Source organism: Triturus cristatus, chromosome 8 (assembly GCF_964204655.1).
Source record: "Triturus cristatus chromosome 8, aTriCri1.1, whole genome shotgun sequence".
Lineage (NCBI taxonomy): Eukaryota > Metazoa > Chordata > Amphibia > Caudata > Salamandridae > Triturus > Triturus cristatus.
In genome coordinates, this window is record NC_140591.1 from 1,258,223,329 (window position 1) to 1,258,250,985 (window position 27,657).

Consider the following 27,657-nt stretch of genomic DNA (forward strand, 5'->3'; position numbering starts at 1 on the left):
AGTTTTGCAGTGATGACCTACCTGATTGCTACTGTCGGGCTATACAATTTACCATACAGTTTACATAGGGCATATATGGTTGCTTGTCCTTTTGATTTCATTCTGTTCTGATGTATGGTCGTATTCCCTGTATAAATGAACCAGGCTCCTAGATATGGCTTTTTGCTGATGTTATCGTCAAAGGGCCCAGCCTCCATTTTTGTGATGCTTTCTATGCATGATGGTCAAATATCAGCACTTTTGATTTACTTTGATTGGCAACCAGTTCATTACGTTTGTTAAATGTATGTAAGGCGTCTAATGCCTTCCGGAGCCCTATCTTTGTGTGGTTCAAAATTAGCAAATAATCTGCATAAGTAGTAGGTGCACTCTCTTTGGACCTATCTTTAGTATGGCTGGATTGGCGTTCTGTAGCTCCTTGCTTAGGTCTGCTGTATATAAGTTTAACTGTTTTGGTGCAAGAACGCATCCTTGCCTCAGACCCTATTCCATATAGAATTTTGAGGATACTGTCTCCACTGCCAGTTTTGCTCTCACCCAGTTCCTGCTGTAGATCAAAATGATGGCATTTAGGAGGTTGTCCGGGATATTCCAGTTTCTACGTTTTTCCCATAGTTTGTTCCATACCACCCTGTCCAATGAGGCGGAGCAGTCTACGAAGCAGGTGAATACTGGCAAGTTGTTCCTAACGTTGGCTTGCTGTGCAATAAAGGATAAGGCACTAACATTGTCGATGGTTGAGCCGTCTTTTCAAAATCTGGTCTGTTATAAGGGGAGCAACCGTTCTTCTTCAACCCAATTTGTTAATTCGTTTAGTAGGGTATTCGCAGAGGCTTTCCCCTCTATATCCAAGAGGGCGATGAACCTTTAATTTTTGGGATTCGTGTTGTCCTCTTTTTTTAATATTGGTTGCAATAATGACATTCACCATGCATCTGGAACGTGTGAGTGCAATCTGCAGGCTGCGTATACAGGGAAGGGAACCCCTGTCCAATATGCCAGGTCCTGCCTAAACCTGGCAGTCCATTTGGGCCATCTTTTCTTATATTTTTAATTTTTTTTATGACTATCATCTTGGCCATTATTATGGACCCTTCTAGCGTTGGGTGTATTCTTTGCTCCCCACCCCTTATTTAAGGGGGCTCCTTGCTCACATGTTCTCCTTTTTTCTCCTGTCTTGCACTTCCTGTTGAACTTTGTTAATTGTTCTCCTCCATTTTTCACTCTCAGTTTCTGTTGCTTTGCCTTTCTTATGTTGTACTTTTCTCTCTTTCACCTGGTGTGCTTTTTTGGAGTTTCCTCCTCTCCTCTCCTCCCCTCTTTCTCTTAGCTCTTTTATCTCTCCCCCATTTTTCTGCTTTCATCCTACCTACACTTTCACTCGCCTCACCTCTGGAGCTGCGCTCTGTTCCTCTTTTTTTGGTTTCTCCGAGTTTTGATTCTGTATGTCCTATTGTTGTTCTAATTCTCTGTCACCCCTTCTGATGACTTCTTTTTCTGTCCCTCATATATTTTCTTTGCCTCTCCCTTTGATCATTTCTTCTGTGCCTCCACACTGTAACCCTCCTTTTGTGGGAATCCCTTTTTCTTCCTTTCACATGCCTCCCCATTTACGTTTCGCACTCTCCCTTTAAATTGGCTGTTAGCCAGCTTTGATCTAAGTGCTTCTGACCCTTGATCCAGGTTCTAGTAGGGCACTGTGACCCTTTGTGAAATTGAGCGACTCAGCAGCTGTGGAACTCACAGAGCAACAGTACTATCTGTAGAGCTTGGACAGAGGACTTTCAGCACATGTGCACACCAGACATGTCACAGCGTGACACCAATCACTAAAATATTGTACAGTGTGCCATAAGAGACTCATGTGAGTAAATGCATTACTTATGAGTCTCACTCAGGCTATGCTATCATGTTGTCCTTACATATCACTTACGGGTAATCTAGACAATTGTGGTCATGAGTAAAAGAGATCCAAACACCAGGGCATTTCTCACACGCTTACAAAATAAGCAGGAAAAACACAGGCCATTAATGATGTCATCAGTGATGTCATTTGTGATGTCATCAGTGATGTTATAAATGATGTTATAGAACCTATCATGAATGTTGTCATATGTGAGGTCATAAGCAGTGCACGGTGGTGCATAAGTTACAGTTAATGCTGTTAACTATAACTGGTGAAATTCTATGTTTTTTAGTTCAAAACATTCATATTGACAATGACAAATTCACCTAATTATAACGTAACTTTAGAAAAAAACAACACACAACAGGGAACGCTATGTGAACCAAAGGAGTTTACTGCGAGTTCAATAGATCAAATGTTCTTCCTATATGTAATCAAGGGGTTTGCTGAAAGTTTCATAAGTCAAATGTTAATCCTTGTTGTACATAAACACGATTTCCTTTCTCTTCAGTTCATCATGAGACGGGAGCCATAATGTAGTATCCAAAATCTTTTGTTATTGCTCTTCGAACATCACAAAATTCAGCCGAACCAACGTGTTTCATCCTAAGGGACCGTCATCAGGGTTGATACATTCTAGTGTAGACTTCCATTTTAGTAGAGGACTACAGAACCAAAAATAGTCATAGAAATTATCACTCCCAAGTGGGTTCTGCAATTTGTAACTGCCACAGTACGGCACAACACTGCACGGCACAAGAAATTCCTGTTTGAAGAGCAATAATAAAGGATTTTGAATACTACATTTTGGCTCCTCTCTCATGATGGACTAAACAAGTTGATATAGCTGGCAAGTGATAAAAATGGTCTGGTTGCCCAGACTCTGGTCCTCTTAGAGTTTTCCCTAGGAAATGTCCCAGGGAGTATGTGGGAGTGTGCACCTTCACATAGAAGACATAGAGTTATGACCTCATGTTCTTTCTTGAATGCAAAGTGACCAAGAAGGCATTTTCCAAGCTGTGATGAAAGCCATAATTGAAAATCCTGCAACAGCTGTGAAAGATTCTAAACATCAGAGGGAATTGTTTTTCTGCAGGTTTGAGGGACTGTGGAAAACCAATTTTAGGTGTGAGTAGGTGCACACCTTTCTCCCATACCTCTGAAAATTTATGATGAACTCACATAGTTCACCAGTAATTGCCATAACCACAGACCTTTGGGTCTTAGAAGCTCCTTAATGGTATCAGATAGATTTTACTTATGCTGCATCCTAACATGTCCACTGCTACTCATTCACGTCTTGTTTGAGGAGATGAATGAGGTTTTAGTCCTGATAGCTGAAGGAGTGATAGAGCAGGTCTCACTTGGACATGTGCAAGCTTGGTGGTCAAAATCATTTTGGTTTAAGCAAAGCAAAAAGGGATGTATTCCACCACAACTCTATGGAACTTTAATTACAAATTCCTTTCACTTTTCAAACGTCGCATTGCAAGGACCTTCGCCAGCAACTTAACATCAATGTTAAGCATAGATAATGGGCGGTATGAACCTGGGTCCTGCTGGTCTTTGGTCTGGTTTGAGTAGCTTAATTATTAGGTCCGCCAGCATATGATAAGGTAAGATGCCATTCAACTTTGCCTCCTGTGGGGTTTCCAGGAGTTTAGGAAGAAGATATGCAAAGTATGTCTGAAAAAATTACACTGGAAGGTAATCCGGTCCCAGGTGTTTCCCCCTAGTCGTATCTCGGAGGGCCTCTTGTAGTTCCTCCAACTGTAACTCCTCCTCTAGGTTCTCCCTATGTTCTTACAGCAATTGAGAGACCACAGCCCAGACAAGAAACCCTACCATACAGTGTAATTCTTCACACAGTGGAGCTACGTACACACCTGCAAAATGGTCTTGTAGGGCTAGGTTGATCGCTACGTGACCTATCACGATCGTCTCGCCCGCTCTGGTTGAGGAGAGACTCAGGGTGAGGTCTTTATCGCTTCAGTAGCCAGGCCAACATATGACCCAACTGGTCACCCTCTCTGTGAAAGAGCTGACGGTAATCCCACCGCACATGACAGTCCAGCCAGTCCCAGACGCCAGCAACCCATCAATGGACCTCCACTAGAGCAGATGCCCTTACCCACCTCCCACTGTCCGCCCCTGGCACTGAGTGAAGTGGTCTCCCCCTCCTGGAGCTCCCTCTCCAGCTTCCTCTGGGTGCCATACACCTTACTAAGGCTCACCCCTGTATTACCACTTTAAAGGCTGCCCACTCTGTGACCCGCGATGCCGCAGTTACAATTATTCTCAAAATAGCCCTGTTGCTCCAGTTGCATGTCCACTCTATATTCTGGGTCCCCAAGAGACTCTGAATGGAGTCTTCATGATGGAACCAGAGGCCTGTGTCTCCCGAGACCACATTCCAACAGTAGAGGAGAGTGGTTCAAAGGAAAGAGCACCCGATAGCTTGCACCTTAAGTGTTCAGTGCACCATCGACAGAAAATAAAAACGGATCCAGCCAGCTAAATTTGTGGTGCTTCGACGTGTAGCAAGAAACTTCCCTAACTGTAGAGTGGAGCTCCTGCCATGTATCAACACATTGCAGTCTGCTCATAGTTTCCACCAACTGTAATGTCATGTTGGGTTTGGTCCCCAACTTGTGAGGGTGCCAATCCATATTTCTATTAAGGACACAGTTGAATAACCCACCCAGATAATGGAAATGCCTACATACAACAAAGGTTCAGCTTCTAGCGATGCAAAAAGTCACCATCGTCAGTGTTGAGGGCATAGCTATTATGAAGACACATCTCCACACCATCTAATAGGCCATGCAAAAGAACAAATCATCCATCTATGTCTGCTGTATGACTACTGTGTTGAAACTGGAACCTGGCAGCGACCCAAATGGAGACCCCCGGCATACGATGAGTAGGTCGAAAAGTATAGTTGTCCCATCCACTTTCTATGCAATTTATGCACATCCCCGTCCAGTAGGTGTATTTCCTGCAACATTGTTATATGGATCCCCAACCTTCTCAAATAAGTGTGCATCCTATGGCATTTCACTAAAGAATTCAGACCCCTCACATTCCACATAAGAAATTGAGTGGAACTATCCATCAGGCATTATCCTGGTACACAGCGCCAAGGGCCTGTCACACCCTCGACCCCCCCAGGACCTCCACCACCCCTACAAACCCCCACCTGCCTCACCCCCAGTGCACCTCACACCAAAATAATGATCACTGTACACTACAGCAAATAGAACCATACAAGCTATACAAAACCCAGACAGGAACAGGAAAGGGCACGTGGATAAAAAAGATTGGAAGTGTGTCCTTCCTAATGCAAGATCGTTGGCAAAACACAGTATCAATTGCGCCTCTCTTATTGAGGAAGAGGAAATCAACATCGCTTTTATTACTGAATCACGGGCGGACCATGCTTCTGGTCCGGATTTGGTCAAAGCCACACCTCCGGATTACCTCTGCTATACATTAAATAGGCCTTATAGGAAAAGGGGTGGCTTAGCGGTTATATACCAAAAGTCAATAAATGTATCTTTTAACTCTTCATCTAATGTTGAATGCGAAGCTCTGGATTTTTGCTTTTATCCCTCACACCATCACACCTTTAGAGGTACCCTCATTTACAGGTCACCTGGCCCTAGAAGCATGTTCATAACACAAGCTGGTAGTATGTTGGAAAAGGAGCTAAGTGCCAGCTCATACACGATATTAGGAGATTTTAACTTCCATCTGGAAGCTCATACTGATCCAGATAAATCAAGCCTGCTGGACCTGATGAGTAATGCTGATTTAAAGCAACTTGCCATTGGCGCCACACACAAGGCAGGACACACATTGGATGGCATAGTTTCCAATAACTCACAGCTGCTATTCACGGGCCTTCTCCCATTGGTTTGGTCAGACCACAAGGCAGTGTTATTCAAGCTGACCGTGCCTGACTGACACACAAGGAAACCAGCAAATAAACAACTGGTTAGCAGAGCATGGAATAAGGTAGATGCTAATGAATTACAGGAATTGTTAACCTCTACATCTGTTGTTCTACCTATAGATCTAGATGAGTACACATTTTCTTATACTAATTGACTGGAAGCAGCAGGTAACAATCTAGCTCCCAAGAAACTCCTCCGCCCCAATAGGGCATGACCTTCCTCTCCTTGGTATACCCAAGAGCTTAGAGATCAAAAATTGGCCTGCAAGCACCTTGAAAGAATCTGGAGGAAGGAGTATATTGATAGGGAAAATAATGAATACAAACAAAGCTTAGCTCAGTATAAACATCTGCTTCAAAAAGCAAAACAAGAGTTTTTTGCCCAAAAAATTAATTCAGCAAAAAAATCAACAAAAGAACTGTTTAAAACTGTAACCACCCTAGCACACCCAGCCCCTCCGCCCATTCCGGCGAGCCAGGAACTGTGTGAGAAAATAGAAAAATATTTCTTCGACAAAGTTGAGGCTATTTTTTCTACGTTCACTGGCTCAACGATTAAGACGTCGTCGGCCCACATAGTAGATCTTAAGTCAGGATAAAGGCTCTCTACCACAGTTTGATACATTTGCCCCAGTTACTGCCATAGACACTTTTAAGCTTCTCATGACGGCGAAATCGGGCACACCATTTGATCCATGCCCACTCTCAATACTAAAATTAGCACCCGAGCCAGTCACAATAACACTGACTTCCATCATAAATGCAATGTTTGCGGAAGGGTACTTCCCCAAAACATGGAAAAGTGCATCCATACTGCCCCTGCTCAAAAAACCAAGTCTAGATCCTAAAGACTCTTATAACTTTAGACCCATCTCTACACTCCCACTTCCTGTGAAAATTACAGAGAAAATCATGAATGCACAACTTAGTCTGTTCCTGGAAGAAGCTCAGGTGCTGGATCGCACCCAGTATGGTTTCCAGGGGGGGGCACAGCATGGAGACTGCTCTTCTTAAATCCACTGAAGTAATCAGGGCTATACTCGACCAGGGAAGAAAAGCTGCTATGATTATGTTGGACCTCTCAGCAGCCTTTGACACGGTCCATCATGTTTTATTGATGGACCAGCTGCAAGAGATTGGAGTCCAGGGAACCACCTGGAAACTACTCAAATCCTTTCTATCAAATAGATTACAGACTGTTTCCCTCGGTGAATTCTCTGCTAAACCTTTTTCTTTGCTCTGTGGAGTCCCTCATGGGTCATCTATGAGCCCAACACTTTTTAACGTCTATGTGTCACTGTTGGCTCCCCTGATTAATCTTTTGGTTTTAATCTGACCTCATATGCAGACGACACCCAAATTGTGGTGTCACTGCTGCCAGGAAAGCTGCAGGGAACGGCGCCCCGATTCCACGATTGCATGACAGCTGTGGGTAACTGGATGGCCCAAAATTGCCTTAAACTCAACTCCAGCAAAACGGAGGTGGTATTGTTCGGTAATGACCCTAATTTTTGGACCCCGGCATGGTGGCCAGATACACTGGGTCCTCTCCCTACTCCTATTAAGAAGGTAAAAAATCTGGGTGTCTACATAGACAATAAACTCAGTTTTAGGGATCAAGTGAATGCAGTGGTCTCATCTGCATCGTATATTCTGAGATCCTGCAAGAAAATTATGCCATTCCTGCCCAAAGACAATCAACAAACAGTTATCACTGGTTTAGCCATGTCCAAACTGGACTATTGCAATAGTCTCTATATCAATATCCAGGAAGGGCTTCTGAACAATCTTTAACTTCTGCAGAATACAGCTGCCAGATTGCTTACCGGCATACCAAAATACGCTTCAATCTCCGCTGAGATTTGAAGGCTTCACTGGTTGCCAGTTAAAAAATGTGTTCAGTTTAAAGCTCTATGCATAGTTCATAAAGCCTTTCGAGGAACTGGGCCCAACCACCTAAAAATGCAATTCCACTAGTATGTACCAAAAAGATCACTGCGCTCCTCAGAAGCAAAATTGGTGGTGGTGCCCTTTGTAAAGAAAGCCAACTGGGGTGGCAGAAACTTTGTGGTCGGTGCAGCCAAGGCATGGAATGGCCTCCCGCTGCATCTTAGATGCATGACAAATCTACTTGCCTTTAGGAAGGCCTTGAAAACTTGGCTGTTTACTGTTTAATGTTTAACATTACTCCTCCCCAGTTAGGCCTCTGTAGGACTTTAGTTGCGCTCTAGAAATGTCAATAACATTAACATTAACATAACATACAAAAAGAATATCAAACCCCAACCCTCCCCGGGTAAACACACCTAAATTAAACAGGTGTTTCCACATCTAGAAGAAAAAACACTCACTTGTGTGTAATTTAACTAGAACTCATGATTGTGTACAGGTGTAACAATCTACCACGCTCTACCCAATTGTGGAAATATGTCCCAGGGGAAGGGTGTAATCCGGACCAACCAAGCTTGAATCACAGTCCTACCACTTTGGTGTCCCTATAGCAGCTACTCAATTACTTACTCTCCCACTGTCCATCACACAGTTCCAAACACACACAAGGAATAACAGGGGGAGGACATGGGGAAAAACAGAAACCCAAAACAAGGCCCAGGCCCACTCAGTGATGCCACCCTGAGTGCCCACAACCCCTCCATCAAAGATAATGTCTCTTTGCATGAATGTCGCAGTTAGGTGTGGCATCTATGCATTTACCCAAAAGTCGGAGAATAATTTATAGGCTCATGCAATACCATCTCCTCTGGGCAATCATCACAGGGAATAGGATAAATCACCAGCCATGGTCCCTCAGTGGGCCCACAGCAGGCAAGGTGGATGTTCGAAGCAAAGTGGACTCAGTCTTGTAGATCTGTGTCTCCTCCACCAAGTCTGAAACACTCCATCAGAGGCAGCTGAAGTGAACGACTTCACCAGTGCTCTAGCTGTTTCCCATTTCTGTCGCTGCTATTCCAAGTCCAAAGTGCCGTCTCGGGAAACCACCACGCTGGCGCTAGATGCAGAACGCTGCCGTCATTTGCTTCTCTTCCTTGTCGTTGAGCCCGCCTATCTTCCCCTCCGGCCCCACCGCCAGGGTTCCATTCAATACTGCAGCTGGAGGCACTCGCCCTCACAGCTTTCCAACCAGTCCCAAACCTCCTCTGGTCACATGAAGAAGTGATAGCGGCTCTCATGGAGAACCTTGAGATTAGCTTGATACAAAAGCATATATCGAAGACCCATTGCCCTCAACTTCTGTTTGACGCCATTAAAAGTTTGTCGCTGCTGTTGGACAGTTTGGGTACAATCCGGATCAACTGGTTCTAATAGTTCGGGTCACCCCTCTGTCTGACTTCCTGCAAAATTGCACCCTGATCTCTGTAATTAAGGAGATTCACAATGATGATTCTCGGGGCACCTCCCGATAGCAGGGGGGTGAGGGCAGCGAACTATGGGCCTTTTCCACTGCAAAGGACTGCGACAGCTCGGCATCCTGGATCTGTGACCACACCCAGCCCTCCAGGAACAGCTCTGGTGTAGTGCCATCATTCTTTTCGGGTAACCCCACAAGGCCCTTAGCATCTTCAGCCCTCATCTCCAGCCTCTGCTTCTGAGTTCAAGAGCCACAACGATGGCAACTGACCACTGACATCTTACAAACACCAGCCTGTAGTAAATTAACATCCAGAGCTATGGCCTCAATTTACGCCTGCACCACAGTGCTTGGAGCCTCGATGGCTGCCAGGATCGGCGCCCACGTAGGGCCCTGCGGCACCTGAAGACCCCCAATTCCGTCCACCTGCTAGCCCGCCATCACCACAGGGACTGTGAACTGGTCCATTTTTGTTTGCTGTGTATTATAGAGTGTCCTGTCCATGATACCTTGTACACTCACTATGCCAACACAGTTACTGCGTGGGGCTGGGTCACCCGACAGCCAGGCACCCCTCTGAGAGGCCACAGGGAAACACACAGACTTTCACCGGTTGAGCACGAGGTGCTGGGCACCCAGTGAGACTGGCAAGAGGGGAGGAACCTCTGTAAGCTTAGGACCTCCTTCCAAGACCATGCTGGATGCCGTCACCACCCCGAAGCTTCCTCCAGATCACACCAATGTTACTTGACACCCCCTTCCGACACCAGTCTAAGAAGACCCGTCCGTAGGGCAAGCCGCTTTTGGTAACTGTTACACAAGGGGGGTAGCACATCCACTGTCAAGCGGACCAGGACGGTTGGTCTCCGTGTCGACTCGTTCAGCAGTCCCAATTCACTGCCTCACATAATTCAACTAATGTGGGCAACCCACTTCAGGCTGTCTCTCCCCCTGCTCCACTGCTGAGCCCCACCTGGGCCACAAGTCGATGTGCTCAGTGGCAGCCAAGCAAGCTTTCCTCAGGGGGACTCAGGGCTCACACTGCACTGTAAGGCTGCCCGGGGGGGGTTGCGTAGCGGCCCGCCCCTTAGAGGGCGGCCGCCTTAGTGCCACAGGAAGGCACAGGGGTGGAAGGTCGAGTCCCTGGGCTAGTCCAGGGGAGACCCCAGCAGATAGCTGCTTCCGACGAGGGCGGGGAGAAGACAGGGGTACATATACTGTCTCCGCCCCCTCCTCGTCCTCTTGTCCGCTCGTTCGCCTTGCAGTTCGTAGTCGCGGGAATCGTCGTGGCCTTCCCCCTCCATCCTCTCGGTGAGTTTGCCGGCCTCTTTCCTCTCGCCCCGGCCTCGTCCCTGGGCAGTACCAGGAGACAGGGCCCTGTGGTCGGTGTACCACGGGCGGGGGGGGGGGTGGCGGCGCTTGATGGCTGGCTGTGTCGCGTTGTTGGGGGGCATTCTCCGCTTTCCGGCGGCAGACCTGCCCATCTGGGGAATAGCTCACTTAAATCTCCCCGACGGCTTAGCTGGGGGCGGCGCAGCTAGACAGGGGCGGCGCAGCAGCTCCGATTTCTTTTGTGCGAGTGGGTACGCCGAGAGGATGTGGCCCAAAAGCCAGAGAGGCCGTCTTTGCAGCTGGGGCTGCGGGGTCGGGTCTGTGCGTCTGCTCGGGCGTCCGGTGCCTCCGGGCAGGTCATCCTCACTCCACGTGCCTTGTGTGGTGGAGCCGGTTTGCAACGCGGCTGGTGCCCTGGCTGGGCGCGCCGGGGACTTGCACGTGGGTGTTGATGGTGTGCACACGCGGGGCCTGCTCCGGGCCTGGTGCTGGCAGTGTCTCACGTGGTGGGGGATCTCTCTGCAGGCCCCGGGGGCCTCGCTGGCTGGCCCTCCGGTCTCCCCCCCCCCTGCTGCCTGGGCACGACGAGGGGCGGGTGCGCGAGGCCTGCGAGTCGGGTTTCGCGCTTCCGGGGCGGTGAGGGTACTAGGCGCAGACACAGGGGTGATGGTGTGCGCACGCTAACCATGCTTTGGGCCTAGTTTTTGGCCAGTGTTTCGCACAGTGGGGGATCTCCCTTAGGGCCCCGGACACCCCGCTGGCAGGCTCCCCCACCCCCCCTGCCTGATCGCGACGTGGGGGAGGGGCCGGTGCATGAGGCCTGCGGGTCGGGTTCGCGCTCCTGAACGGCGGGGATGCAGGGCGCAGACACAGAAGGGACGGGGGCACGCGTTTACCCAGCTTCGCAGACGGATGGTCTGAGAGGCAGTACATGAGCAAGGAATACTGCTAGGGCCTAGTATGGGTAGTGTTCCGCGTGGTGGGGATCTCCTTGCGGGCCCCGGGCGCCTCGCTGGCAGGCCCGCCGGGCTCCCCCCCCCTCCGGCCTGAGCACGGCGCGGGGGAGGGGCCGGTGGGGAGCGGAGGGACAACGGCTAGGGCGCTCGTCCTCGGACCTGAGGAAGTGCGTTTGAGTCTCGGTAACGACGCTGAACATCCGGTGATTCTGGGCAAACCACTTTCCCCCCCCCCCGCACCCAACAAATATGAATGTGTCCTCTGGTAACACAACTGGTGCAAAATAGTTTTATGGGACCGAGAAGGGCAGGTGCTGCGTGTGACATGGTTCTGGCATTGATTACTTGCCCCGGGTTCATGCACCACCCCCCTCGGCCTGACTAGGGAAAGCAGTGCGGGTCCACGCACAGCGCCACCATTGCCTTCGCGACGAGCCCGCGCATTGCAATTATTCCAATTACGCCCCCCCCCGGGAACGCCTCCGTGCGCGCATTCCAGAGGTACATATACTAGCAGATTATGGCGCATAATCTGTTTTATCGTGGCACGTGGGGGTTTCTCCATGTCCCCCGGGTGCACAAGTTCCCGGCCAGGGGGGAGGCGGGCCGCCCTGAGGCCAGCGCGCCCTCTCCCCCATGAAGGTTTCGCGTGATAGGCAGGAGCGGTCTGCCGCCGTTACTGCCGTCGTGCAGTTCAGAGGTAGGCCCCGAGTTTGCGCCACCGTCCTGCGTCCACACGGGGAAGGTGATCGCGTAAGTCACGGAGCTTCAGAGCTCCAGTCAGGAGGACAGCGGCCTGGAGAATGCACAGCGCCTCTGCCCAGCCTCGACCGAGCTCCATGCATGCGGCCGTCTGCGTGCCTCCTCCTGCGAGCATGGCTTGCACAGGGCGCGGGTCGTAGCTGGAGCGGACCACGGCGGTGGGAACACCGGGTCGGACCCTGCAGCGGTGCCTACACCGGGCGCCCTGGGCAAATCTTTCACCGGCCGTGCCTAACTGACTCTGAACGGGTCCTCGGGGGTCATGCTAAGCGCCAGGATCCCCTGAGCGCAGTGTGTGTCCAAACCATGATACAGCGGGAGAGGGGAGGCAGGCCACTTGCATTCCCGAGCCTGCTATGCCGGGCGTGGACCAGACTCACTTAGTCCGCGCCCCCTCGGTTGTCGTGCCCTGGGTCCCAGGTTTCGTGTGCCGCTAGTGCGTTACAGTGCCAGAAGCCGGCAACACCTTCAGCTCCCCTCCGCCGCGCTGTGGGGGCACGGGGGAAGGCCTGCCGGCCACTAAAGCAAAAAAAAAAAAATGTTAATAACCTCTTCATTCCCCCCCTTAGATCGTGCCGTGCCTGGTGTCCGGCTGAGCGGTGGAACTTGCGTGTTGCTGGACAGGGGTTTAAGTTCACCAGGGGATGGGGGGGGACACGGAGAGTAAGCTCCCGGCCTGCAGATGCTGGAATTATGGCGGGACTATCACATGTTGTTAATTGAACACGTTCCCCCCAGCAGAGTGACACATGGGCCCTGTGAGGTCGTATCCAAACACTTTAAGCAAGTCCCACCGAACGATGGAAAACCTATGGGTAGGGAGGGTACCTCGCAGCACACATTGAGAATAGTACTTATCAGTACTTATCAGCTTGGGCCGGAGGAACAACTCTCGAGTTTGTTCACCACGTAGTTCGAGCCCAGCATTGCACCTGGAGTCATTCAGGCCACCGGGTGGTGCTGCTTCACCGTTTTCAACATTACTAGCACAGAAAGAACACTGCGGCACAAGTTTCCAGAGAATATGGCCACGGCACGCTAAAGGCCATGTGAGTGGAGAGCCCTCACGGAGGCACATCAGTCAGAAGCAACTGTGTGCCATTTCAGGTACAGATGGTGGCTGGGGGTTAAGGCCTAGTGGCTAAGTTACCAGATACAAAGACATTACGCTACGGCACCGTGCCTCAGCTAGGTAACGCACATCGATGCTCCCCACCCCAACCTCTCTCAAGGACATATTGTGGGGCACCCAGGTCTCCCATTTCACACTAATTGCGTGGGGCCTATCTGTCCCCCCGAACTGAGAAACCTGACAGAGCATTTGCAGCAGAAAGGGAATGTACATGCAACCGTGTTGCGGGGACTAAGGATAAACGGGGTTCTGGTGCACAATCCTCCTGCCCTGCACCACTGTTACGTTTCACGATTTTGGAATGAGTTGAGGCGGGCTTCGTCCCTTGGAGAGGCCACGTGCATTTCTCTTCACAGTCGGCTGTGAATCCAACTTGGTTCGGAGCACGGTGTTTTAAAATGAAGACGTAGGTTCCCTTGCAAATCCGCCGGGGATGACTCTATCACTCATTTGAAGCATCTTGAAGTCGCTGGTAAATGTAAATCTAAAACCGGGGACACAGTGTTGGGGAGCGTTTCTCCGACACAGAGGGGAAGGTGCTGCTCACTGGGCCCCAATTTGCCTCCCTTTGTTGGCTGCTGGACGTGTCACTGTAGTTTGCAGGCGCCAGGCGGATAGCCCGTCAGCACAAGAACACAGTACTTCTGTTCCCTTTCCTGTGGGTCGGCACAGGACTTGTGCCTTTGGTAATTAGGCCACTGGGAGGTAGTGCTGCGTATTGGGAACATTACGTAGGCCTTCGAGTGCTCCTCCGTCTTGACTAATATTAGGCGGCCGAATTTGGGAGAGGATGTGGTTCGTGGGCGGCGCTGCCGCTTCTGGTGCAGGAAACCAGGGTTCGAGCCTCGAGCTTGCGTACACATCCCGTCAGTCTGGGCACATCACTTATTTCTCCTCGTGCATGAGTGTGTAATTTAATTAGCGATGTATACCGCTTCGGATTGAGTTCGCGCAATATATATATGGGCGCAGTAACGCACAGCCAGCCTGGATCCTTGTGGTGTAAGGAAGCCGGTGCTTCAGGGTCGCCCAGGCTGGGAAGGGTCTCTTAGCGGCAGCTGGCTAGAAGGTGGTCGGCTTCTTCGCCAGCGCTGGGTGCACATCGCCAGTCCGGCTCCATTATGGCTGCTGCTTTCTAGTGCGGGCTCAGGCACTGTGTCCCTGTTCTTCATTCGCTTCTGCGGGTCCCAGCGGGTTAGTCATTAGTGGCCTTGTGGAAGGTGGTGCTGTTTGTAGTAAATATAGGGAGACAGTGGCACATGCTCAGTATGGCATGCAACAGGAGCTCACGTTGTAACGTTTCTACACCATGAGTGCACACACATTTACTTGCATAACTGAGATGCAATTCCCTATGCGCGTTAGATTAATGCTCTGAATGGTGAGCAGTCAGGCCTTGCATCGAGCGGGTCACCTCACGAACGTACGGTGGATGGTGGCCGGGCAGCATGCCACGGCATTGCCTGAGCTAGTCGAGGAGCCCTGCAGGCCAGTTTTTTGCTCTTTTCACTATTTGAAGCATGCGCAGGGCGCACTCTGCGCTAGTGGTGTCTTTCCTAGAGAATTGGCTTTTTACACGTTTGGGGGGACAGCCCAGCGGTCATACTCGCAGGCAGGCTGACATGAGGTAGAATAGCTCCTGGTGGCCCTTGCAACTGAGCTATGATGGGGATTTATTTCTCTACACGCAATCATAAGCACTGATCAGCCAATAGATGGGCTGGCTAGGTGGTGCCCTTCGCGTAGTACATACAGAGATGCGATGCCAGGTGCGCAGTATGTCAGGTATCTGGAGCTCATGTTTATCGTTTCAACACCTTTGCGCTCACATACAGACATTATTATAAACAAAATGTATTTCCCTATGCGCATTAGAGTAACGCTATGAATGGTGATCATGCAGGCTTCCACGGAGCGGGACAACTGTCAGGCGTCTGTAGCTGCGCAGGGCTCCCTCGGTTATGTCGAGGTCTTTTATATTAACCGAGCACTCCTGGGACACTTCACCACTATGGTCGGGAGCAGGGGGAGGTGTCACTTTGCATCCAGCACCTAGGCCAAGCCGAGTTACGCCCAGTGTTGAGTGAGTGTTAAGGTTACCTGGTCGTTCATTGGGGCTCCTTAGGGTAGGATGACCTAGCGGCAAGGAACAGCTAGGGTGGTTTACGTGTGCTCAGCGATCATGAAAAAAGTATGCATCGCGGGCCCTGGCTCACACGGAAGTGGGCTAAGATCACTCACACCACAGGTGCCGAGGCCTGCTCTGATGCCTGGCACTGGGGTCCCAGGTTTCTTCTGAAGGGCTAGGCCTTCAGATGCTGAAAGAATGTCCGTTGTTATTTACTCGATTGTTAAACGATTGGTTATTTCCTGGGTCATCCGCGGGTGTAGAGCTTTAGGCGCTGGTTGTCTTTCCATCGGGTCGGTTTGATGCGGGATGGTGGTTTTTGGGGCAGGTCACAGGCTGCTTCCTCTCGCTGTGTTTGTTCTTCTAGGTGTGGTCGGGTCAAGTGACGGAGGAGAGCAATCATCGCGTGGTATATCTGGGCATGAAGGAACGCCAGGCAAGATTGTAGCGTAGGCAGATAGTGGTACTTATCGGGGACTGGATGTTGGTCTCAATGGCATGTTGCCATGCAAGGGGACCATGTACCTAGGTCACGTACATCAGGCAGTGACAGGTGAACAGGGACCATGTGTACTAGAATATCAGGAGTGGTTCCCACCACGGTCGGTCAGATGGGAAGCTGTCATCTTGATTCTCACTGGATACCCTTACTCCATCATGCCTATTGTAAGCTGAGGATGCCTGTTGACGCTGTTAGACTTGCTATTAGTTAGTACACTCACTGTTGTGCCTTGGCTCGGTTTGTCTCGCATCAGGGCCAGTTTGGGGTTACTGGCGAATTGTTTGCTCTACGGCTGAAGCGGGCGCTTCAAGAACAGGGCTAGATTGATTAGGCCAGGCAGCATGACAAAGGTCTTTTCGGCACTGGCAGAATGGTGCAGGCTGCGAAGTAGAGCCATTGCAGAACATAGATTTGTCAACATTCGGCTAGGGAATGATTAGCAGCAGGAAGGTATTGAACCATGGTGAGCAATTGGTTTTGGGTTTGTGCGCAACAGGAGCAAGGGAATTGCATTCTGTTCCATCAGGGTACGGGGACCGTCTATAGCACCAGATACTGTAAAGCTGCCATTTTCGCCCTGGGCTGGGGTGTCAATGTCATCCAACTTTGCAGCCAGACTCTGAGCAGGCAAAGGCATACTTGCGATGGTGCAACGGGCACTCAGCAGTAGAGTTAGATGTGTCATCATACCCCGATATAACGTCAGTGATGAAACATAGGTTGTGGCTACACACGACCAGGCACTCTAGGGCAGCTGGGGCAAGGGTGTGCCAGTGCCAAGAGGGTGCGGGTTTCCTGGGTAGGGCTGCTGGCTTGGAGGGAGCACTACTCGGATCGCCACAAGGGCACGTTTTGTTTCATAGAAGGCTGAATTGATACTTTTATGGCATGGTGCCAGTTGCTTTAGTTATGCGCATGTTTCTTGGCAGTGTCAGAAACATTCAGAACGCAATGCTGGTGGTTAGCCTGTTGTCATGCTGTTCAGAGGTATTTTAGCTCAGGCATGGCCAAGCATGGGTTATAGGCCGGTGGTCTGCCCTGGGATTCGTGTTAACAGGCAGGTGAAGCAGCAGAACTTGGAGGGGCTTGAGTTTGACCTCTGGATACTAGGGCGGAGCCTGGTTGCTCACTTAGTAGCCCGCCCTTGAGTTCGACGAAACAGGTACCTTTGATGCGAGTATCGGTACCGGGTAACTTCTCCCGCCCTCCAGCACTGGCTGGCAGCTATGCAGGTTGTGGAAGTGGCCTTCCAACGGGGGCTTATGGTCCATATGATTAAGGGAAACACCGGGGTAACACTTTTGGGCTACAAATCAGCAGGAGAACAATTGGCTTTCCCAGTATTCAAATAGAGAAGAATTTTACACGTTGTTCTCCTCTGTGGTAACCCTCTGTCCTGTCTCTCCCTGGTACTAGCAGAATTTTGGGAGGGCAAGGCTTTACATTTGGTGGTGACTGATGGAATACGATGGGCGTACTCCAACGGAGTGAAAGAGGAAGTAAGGCGGGCTTGTCAACTCTTACCTCGTCCCGCTTTGGCACTGCCAGGCAGGAGTGTCTTGTCAAAGGGATTGTTCTTTAGCCATGCAAAGGCAACTTTGGACCATCGCCTATTTTAGGTTTAAGGTCATTTCAGTCAAACCCACGGGGGAGTTTAGAAAGGATGGGGGAACCTGTCCTGATGGTGCACGCTGGCCGCCGGCCCGGTTGGGCGTAGACTTGTTTTGGCTGGACCTGGGAGAAGCCCGGTATCAGTATGCTGTAGGTATAAAGTCCTACCGGGAGCCATGCGCAGTTGCGCAGAGCAAAGAGGTCTTGGCTTCATCAGGCATGGTCTTATACACGCCAAGTCCACAGGGTGCCTGGAGGGAGATGGGGTGCACCTCTCTAGTTTAGGCATGGACCTTTTCCTACTGGACCTAGGGGAAGCTTTGGCTGCAGCAGGTTGTAAGTAAACATGTCTACCTTGGTGGGGGGCACTGGTAGTGACGGTGGCCACTCCCAAGGCTGTGGAGGATTTACAGGGCGATCCAGGGTCTGCACATACCAAGGGGTACATCATGCAGCAGCACCGCAGGGTGCTAAGCCAGGATACCCAGGGGTGTTTTAGCGTTGTCCCCTGGAAGAACGACGGCGCCCCGTTAGCCGACAGGCGGTTGTGAGTCTGAGCAACCGGGGGCTGCCATGTATGCTCTGCCCACCCATCACGGGGGGGCGTGTGAAGCAAGTGGACTGGGGGTCCACGGATGGGAGGGGTAGCCCCTCCCAATATTTGGTATACACCATTTGGCGTTGCCATGGTGACTCTAGGCTTATCAGACGGACAGGCGGCATAGGGGCTGGCCTGCCCTGGGATCGCCCGTAAGATAACCCACCATGTTTGCATATTGGTTATGCTAATAAACCTGCAGCAATATTTCTCCACTTACATTACAGTGTTGTGTGTTTTATTTATGTACTTATGTGTTTTGTGATAACTGTTGCCGATATTGGCACTATGTAAGGCTGCCCGGGGGGGGGGGGTTGCGTAGCGGCCCGCCCCTTAGAGGGCGGCCGCCTTAGTGCCACAGGAAGGCACAGGGGTGGGAGGTCGAGTCCCTGGGCTAGTCCAGGGGAGACCCCAGCAGATAGCTGCTTCCGGCGAGGGCGGGGAGGAGACAGGGGTACATATACTGTCTCCGCCCCCTCCTCGTCCTCTTGTCCGCTCGTTCGCCTTGCCCTCCCCTCCGCTTACCCGGCGTCCGGAGGGACAAAGGGGGGGCCAGGTCTTCTAACAATTTTACTTTGTGTTGCAGGAGGAGTTACAGGGCGATCCAGGGTCTGCACATACCAAGGGGTACATCATGCAGCAGCACCGCGGGGTGCTAAGCCAGGATACCCAGGGATGTTTTAGCGTTGTCCCCTGGTAGAACGACGGCGCCCCGTTAGCCGACAGGCGGTTGTGTGTCTGAGCAACCGGGGGCTGCCATGTATGCTCCGCCCACCCCTCACGGGGGGGGCGTGAAGCAAGTGGACTGGGGGTCCACGGATGGGAGGGGTGGCCCCTCCCAATATTTGGTATACACCATTTGGCGTTGCCATGGTGACTCTAGGCTTATCAGACGGGCAGGCGGCATAGGGGCTGGCCTGCCCTTGGATCGCCCGTAAGATAACCCACCATGTTTGCATATTGGTTATGCTAATAAACCTGCAGCAATATTTCTCCACTTACATTACAGTGTTGTGTGTTTTATTTATGTACTTATGTGTTTTGTGATAACTGTTGCCGATATTGGCACTAAGCGTAGTAGTCCCTGGGCCTCTCCAGCACCTGCCACACATTTCAGAGATGGGGGGCGCCAGCCCGCACAATCCCCCTACTAAAAGCGGTGCATTTGCGGGCATGATAGGCAGTCCTCAGCCAGTTGCTCTGAAGGTGAACAGCCGATCAGGCAAGCGGCGGACCCATTCACAGGTGTGTCACTGCTTAATTTCATGTCTCCAGAGTCACTGCCACATGACCCGCAGCAGTCCCAACACAAGGGGAGTCAGGCCCGCCATATGCTCCAGGAGGAGACAATGTCTGAATGCCGATGTCCGTCGCCGTGATCTGACGATCGTAGCCAAATTAGTACAGTTCACTGGCTGTAAGTTCAGGGAGCCTCCGGCTTCTGGGAGGGAGTCACACCATCCCCGATCAGGTCCCGATGCAAGCAGGCCATAGCCCGTGCCCCTCCAACAGGCCCCTGCGAGATGTGCCGAAAGTGAAGAGGCGATCAAGCAAGTGGGGGCCCCTCTCCTGGGCATGCACCGCTCAAGCAATTGTCCCCAGAGTCACCGGCACAGGGGCCCGGGGCTAAGTCAGTCCCAACAGAAGGAGGGGCCAGACCGCCATACACTCAGGTGGAAGATCAGGTCTGAAAGCTGCAGGCCACTGCCGTAACCCGACAATCATGGCAACTGTGGAGCAGCTCGCCAAATGTAGGGCTGGGGAGGCTCAAGCCTCGGGGCGGAGACACACCCTCCTTGATCACGTGTCCGATGCAGGTAGGCCGAAGTATGGACCCTCAGACGGCCTCTGTGTCTTCACTCCAGCAAGGCCACTGCCGATTCTCACGTGGGTGGCCACAGGTAAATCGATCTTAAGGCGGTGGGGTAAATGTTTAAAGGCTGCAACACACCTCTGCTATCTAGCACAGTTGCAACCAGGCGATCTGGGGTACAGGAGCAATCCTGGGCACGAGGATGTCACAGGATTTTGTTTGATGGGCCGGGAGCTCTGTCTTAATGCACCCGGTCAGTCATATTGCCTGCCACGCCCCCTTCTGATTGCTCCAAAGTTTGAAAGGATTGCTATTGTTTAGCAATCAAAGCATGGCTAACATAAAATATTCAAGTAGTGGTTGGCTAAGCTCAGTTTCGTTGCCTGGACAATATCGATTTTTGTGACTCTTTTGAGATATGTTTTCTATATATTTAAATCAGTTGGTGTTGTATGCTTATGTCTGTGTTGTTCTTCTGATTTTATTTCTGATATCAAGCAATAGCATTGGTCAAAATAGTATTTTGCATTAAATACTTAAATTCAAAGCAATACTTTAAAACAAGCCTCTCTGATCTGTTAGTGATGACTCATTCCCAAAGTTGTTTCACAAAAGACAGGTTGGGGTTTTTCAGGATTCCATGTGTTTTTAAAATAATAAGAGCCGATCAGGAGTTCATTCAGGTGTTTATACTAGTCATTAGTTAGTCACTACGTTTCTTATGCCTTCAGTTCCCCCTAATTCATTTAACTGGTTGGGAAATGATCCACCATAACCAGTTTAATTAGACGCTTAAATTTCACAAAATACTGTAACCAATCAATTATTATACAGCGTTTGAAAGAGGAAAACTAGGTGGATAGGAAGGGAACAAGTTAGATTTAGTTCCAATGCAGCTCATTGTAAACAAAAAAACAAATCAAGTACATGTGATGCAAGCTGACCTGACAACTGTTTCAAATATCAAATAGCCCCATCCATGGGTACATGTGCTAAATCCATGATCTTTCTGATAATAAGACCCAGACTTTCAAAGATACAGTGGAAGAATGTCTGATTCATTCTTTTGACCCGAATAGTGTTAGAAAATCCGTGAAAACATGTGCTTGGCTTTCAGTAGGTGTGAGCTGATGGTTAAAGAAATATCCAAACCTTGATCAGCCCTGAAATCCTCGTCTTAGTTGACTGATCCCTGTCCTGACAGGGAGTGAAACATTGTGCAGACAACTTAATCCGGATCTGGAGTCAAACTCTACATACTTTGCTTACTCAAGGAATTTTTCAGATTCTTTTAAGAGATGCCAAATCTTGCCTTTATCAAAAAGGGTTATTCTTCATCCAACCGTATTAGAAAATATATATCCATCTACCAATCTCCCTTTCATGGGTAAAAACAGCAGGCAATATGTGACCAATTATTTGGTTATAAAAACACTTACAGAATCACTCCTTGGTGACCTCTTTTCAGTAAGATGCTGACCTAATTCTGTCCAATATTATGGGAGGGTAAAACATTTGCTGATTTTGTCAGTGTTCCCAAGTCACATTTCACAAAAACAACCAGAGTTCTTACAATCTTTGGGAAACATGTGGGGTTCGTAGTTGGGGCATTGGGATGAAGGTCTCCATCTTGATATTTTCCGCCAGACCCTTACATTGGTCATACCAACACAATACCCCAAGGGTCCCCGATACCAGATGTGTTCCCCAGTCACCAGGGTGCTTCCTGGTCTTAATTTTGGCGCTGCCTTCTATTTACATCACCCTTGTAAATAGGGGCAGCACCAAAATCAATGGGGGTTGCGGCAGAACGCCCACTGCAATCCCCATTGCCCCCCCATTTCACACCAAGTATAGAGTGAAAGTTTGCCTTATTTACAAGGCGAGGTTAATCCTTGTTAAATAAGGTGAAGCCCCTATCGCCACAGGAACATGGTGATATGGGCTTGTAAATATGCCCCTCTGTTTTTCCAGGCAGAAATGTGCCCCACTAAGCCAGAGGGAAATATCGCAAATGGTGCAAGTAAAGAGAAGCAACGGTGCCCTGGTGGAATAACAATTTATAGCTGTGCTTATTACTTGGGGTTGTATTTGTTGAGGCAAAGGCTGTCGGAATAAAAGGGCCTCATTGTGAGTTGAAGAGTTTTTCTTTTAAGTAGTGGTGCTCTAGTTCCTTTCAGTGCAAGCCTTATGTGAAGGCAGGGGTCGATTCAGATCACCAGTAAAAATGGTGAAGATTGGACCTACTCATTTTTAATCTTTTGCACATACATTTCTGCCATGATACGGGCACTTAGGTAACAAGGGAACATAACTGCAAACAACTGCAGTCATACACCATGATGACTCATGCACCATGGCCATGTAGGACTGTTATTTGAAGGAAAAGTACTACCTACAACAGCCAGCAAGTCGACACCAATCAATCACAAGTCTTTTCCTCCACAAAGAAGGAGACAGTATCTAACCAGGATAGGTAGGACCATGACACTTACACATCTATGAGACAACATGTACGAAACATCTTAACATCACCAGCACCTGTCCTTTATGCAAAGCTAGACTTGCACTCACACAAAGTGCCCTCACATCATGTCAAGCGATCTCAAAGAACCATCTTTTTTAGCATTGTGAACGAACACATCCCGCACCTCTAACCCAACACAATCAGGTAATATATGACACCTGCAAAACGTCCCATAATCAAGCAGCACATCAAAAGGCAATTTCCATACTGTACACCACTGCCATGGAGAGGCAATGGGAGTACACATAAAAATGCAAAAAACTAATTGAGCAGTAGACCTCCTCTGCCAAAATGATCCGGCCCCTCTGAAAGATGCCTGCCAATCTCATAGCATGTTACCCAAGGTGTCCACTTTCGGCCACACTGGCTCCTGGGAGGCAAAACGTGACACAAACTCTGCATGCAGTGTCTACCATATGACTACATCCATTCAGGACATGAAAAACAGCTGACAAGATGTCCTATTTCACTATGGTGAACCTTGCAAAAAAATAACTTCTTGTATGAAACAGCTTGTCCTGCCCACACTTGTGGGTGAAGGGAAGAAGACAGGACAATGGGCAAGATGGTTGTAAACTCAGTTCCACCCAGTACATGGTACTGCTATATTAGCACCCTTGGCTGCAATGCACAAACGTAAAAATCAATTTTTAAGGTAAGAGTGTCCCAAAACAGAGGAGTGAAGTTTAGACACTTCCGAGCAATCTCTGTGGAAGGGGCATTCCACAGTACGCCAACTTATTAAAGTGCGCTATGTCAAAACAATCAATGGATGTGCATAATTACAGAAATACATATATCCTGAAAGGAAATGACTTTGGGTTGATTGGAATTGATAAACATCCTCAGGTCACACAGTCTCATGGAAGGGCTAGGAATGTGCAACCCAGAGATATCACAGGTTCATTAGAAGCAGTCACTGTCACTAGGATATGTGCACAGTTGAAGGCAAATGAAAACTAGGGCATGGATAAAGATATGAAGCGTAATGTCAGACAGGCACACCTCATGAGAACAGAGGGTGGGGCCAGGCAGAAGTCAACTACAAGTTTGCGGTTGGAAAAATTACTGGGGTGTTGTGGCCTGCACAAAATATTTCCTAAATTGGTGATATGATTCAGCAATGAAACAAATGCAGCAGGAGTGAGAACTGTATACGTCTTAGCATTCCACAGATAGAGGAAATCAGCATGATACACATGGCAGTGAAGACAATACGCGGCAAGAAATCACAATACTATGATTATGAACACAGTGTTGGTAAATCAACATCAAGGTCTAGTGGTGTTGCAGGATATGTGCAATGCTATGATTTTGCAGGATGTGGGGTAGAAGCACATGGTGTACAGACAAATATGACATAATCTGCTAATTAGTAGAACATCTCTGTGAGTACGAACCCAAGATGGTGCATTGTATCCAAATGTGTGCCTGGTTGTATTTCTATAAACAATTTTGATGGGGTTGTGGTAGGCTACTGTCACAACTTTATGCCGGGCTGTTATCACCTGTGAGGAGGAATGGGGATCATCAAAATGCAGAAATCCTGCCATTTGCAAAGGTAGGGAACAGAAGGCGATGGGGTCTCCAGGGTGAGCTGGCCTCCCACCACAAACGTCAAGCACCACAAAGTCACCCGAGTAAATGTTTATTTATTCCTCTATGAGTGATTGTCCATCTCATGCCTATCTATGGACACATAAAAAATTGTGACGGGATGTCCTCACACACCAACAGGTGTCATGCTTCATCATAGGACTCCCCTTGCTCTTCAAAAACCTGTTTTGATGAAGAGCGAGTCTGTGCTTTATAGGAAAGGAGGCATTTCTAACTATTGAACCTGTGATGTGAATATATAAAAAACAATGTGATACATAAACACTACCTTTTAATTTGAAAGAGATATCACTTGGTACTAAAAACCAGCTTGGAGACTAGGAGAACCAGTAACCCATCCCCACTTTAGACCATCAAGATGTTTCTGCCTCTTGGATCACCAGAGTCTACGGCATTTGTTAGGATGGAACACTGGATCAAATTGTGGCATACAACCCTGTTAGTGCCACTTTTAAGTTGGGCTGACCTTTGCTGTCCCGCACTATCCTTGGTCCTTAGGTTCCCTAACTTTGGGCCATCAGAAGGATGGTGTGAGCAGCGTTAGGTGATCCATGAGGGATGCCCTTGGAATATAAGTGACTACAGGGGTTACTTAGTCCTTCCTCTATAGGGCAAGATGACCCAGAGTTAAGGTACCTAGGGACCTAGTAAAGTGCAGGACGACAAAGGTCATCCCAACTTAAAAGTGACCCGAAAAATACCCTTGCCACCCAAATACCCCTACCCACCCTAAACGCTAAAAATACCGTTATCACCCAAATACCCTCACCCACTCCAATCTCTAAAAATACCCTTGCCACCCAAAAACCTTTACCTACCCTAAAGTCTAAGTCACCAGTAGGTAGCTATAGTTAGGGCCTAGGTACTTATTACAATGGAGGATGGACTGGCCCCATCTGCCATGGTGGCATGAACCGGGACCATCCGCCATGCATGCGGCGGTCCCGCATACCCTATTATGATGGGACCGCCACCGTGGCAGCAGCACCTCCACAATTTCACTGCATTACGTGGCAGGCACGACACTGTGCCTGACACTTCGTGCAGTAAAATGTTGGGGGGTACCATGGGTACCCCCCCAGTGCACCCTCACCTCCCCCAACACAAGGGGGACCTCCAACGGGCCCCCAAAACCAAACTCCGCCTGCCTTTCAATGGCGGTTGCACAGCCATGGAAATGCTGGCTGGAGACCTCATCGTAATATGGCAGACGGTGCTTGCTAAGCACCGCCACCATTTTATGGATGTATACCGCTTTGCCGGGCAATAGTAACTATTGCCTGTGGCGGTTCCGTGGCGGACAGGCTTTGCCTCCGCCGCGGTCTGAATCCCACCGCCATCATAATATGGCAGTGGAAGAATCACGATCCGCAGGGTCGGTGGAGCTCACCGCCGGCCCTGTGGTGGCGGTCCTTTCGCCATCGCAATGAGCCCCTTCGTTTCCACAGGAAAAGCATTTTTAGACATGCCTACCATACAAATTTGTCAAATATAATTACTTTGGTTAGGGATCGTCATTTTTTTATTATAAGGGCCGATCTGGATAGATCTTTTAGCATATTGATAGTGAATTTTTACAATAATGCTCTGTGCAAAGACCAGGCTGAAATGCTGAGGGCTATATCCACATACATTAACAAGTCTCAGGAGGCTCTCTGCAAAGATCTCTTGATAATATGGGGCGGAGACTTTAATATTAGTCTCTGTCAACATTGGGATACTGGAGTCTGCTGTCTGGGATTTAGCCGCGGGTCTAGTTCTCCCCATTTCAATCACTATGGTTCTGGAGAGATTTTAAATGACATCATGCATTCAGGTGACCTGGGTTTTGCAAATACCCTGTGTAGATCCCCGGCTCCTTTTAGACCTACCTTTAATGGACGTGGTCTTTTCTCGACTATTGACTTCATTTTAATCACTGCTAGACATGCCTCTAGACTTCTTAATTTTCAAACTTATGATATTCCCTTAGCGACCACTTTCCACAAAGCATTGGTTTTAAGTTACATCAAAAATCAACTATGGGTAAGGATCTCCCGACCCATTGTATAAAAGATATCACTCTGACGAGACAAAATGGATACTCTTTAAGTTGGAAAAAGATTGATCCAGTCTTACTTATGAACACGATTGTAAGCAACTGCAGCGAATCGATTAGTAAATGCTTTGGCGGTGGCCATACAGCATCCGAGATAGTGGAGGGGTTCCTCGATCTATCTAAGACCATAAGAAACTATTTACATGTAGATCTCAACAGGAAATCCATTCCAAAAAAGGGATGGTTTGACCACAGTTGTAGCAAAGCGCATTCAAATCTTAAACTCGTTCTTCATAGTAGGCCTAGAAACAAGGACAGAATAAAAGAAGCAAGAAGGGCTTTGAAAGTAAGAAAAAACAGTCTCAGGGAGGAGGCATGGAACAAGCTTAAAGCCGCATCTGAAATGAAAGATACTGCTGCCTTTTGGAAAGCGGTAAATGCCCCGTACCTAGCTGACACAGAGAGAGCAACTATTGAAATTGCTAGAACAGGGAAGGAATGGGTGGACCATTTTTCTAAACTATATTCCACCCCTTCCCCTGCAACAAGTATTAGCGACTTGGAGGGGGACAGAATAAAATCCTACCCTGTTAATCTTCATTCCCAGCTTAAAATTGAATTGCCAGAGATTGAGATGGCAATTAGCTCTAGTAAGTGCGGTAAAGCTCCAGGGCCAGATGGCATTCCTGTGGATCTTTTTAAACATAATACAGCCTTTTGGGGACCCATTCTAACTCATGTTATTAATGCTTGTATAACGGCGGGTCTTATTGCCACTTGGAAAGAATCGACCCTGGTCCCGATTTTTAAAAAGGGGGACAGGCATAAACCTGCCTGCTATCGCCCTATTTCACTCCTGGACTCTACGGTTAAAATTATAGGGAGAGTAATCCTATCCAGAATACAGCTTTGGGCAGATGAGCGATCCATTATCAGTAACATTCAATATGGCTTTCGGCAAGGTTTGGGTACAATTGATCAGTGCCTAAACCTGGAATTAGTAATTAATAAATATAGTAAGGCCAAAAGGGGTGCGCTCTATTTAGCTTTTGTGGATTTGTCCGCGGCTTTCGATTGTGTTATTCACAACAAATTATGGCTGACTTGAAAAGAGCTGGGACTAGAATTACCTTTGATCTCCCTAATGCGTGAATTTTACATTGAGGCAACTGCTAGGGTGCGTTATGGGTCAGAGGGGGAGTGCTCCGAGCATTTTGCCGTGGGGAAAGGAGTGAGGCAGGGCTGTGTCCTTGCCCCCCTTCTTTTTATTTTATATATTAACAATTTAAATTTGACGCTTCAAAAGGACTGTAAGGACCTGCCGGGGGTAGGAAACATCCGTTCCCCGTTCTAATGTACGCAGATGATGCGGTGCTTATGGCCCGCACATCGAACAGTCTTCAGACGGTTTTA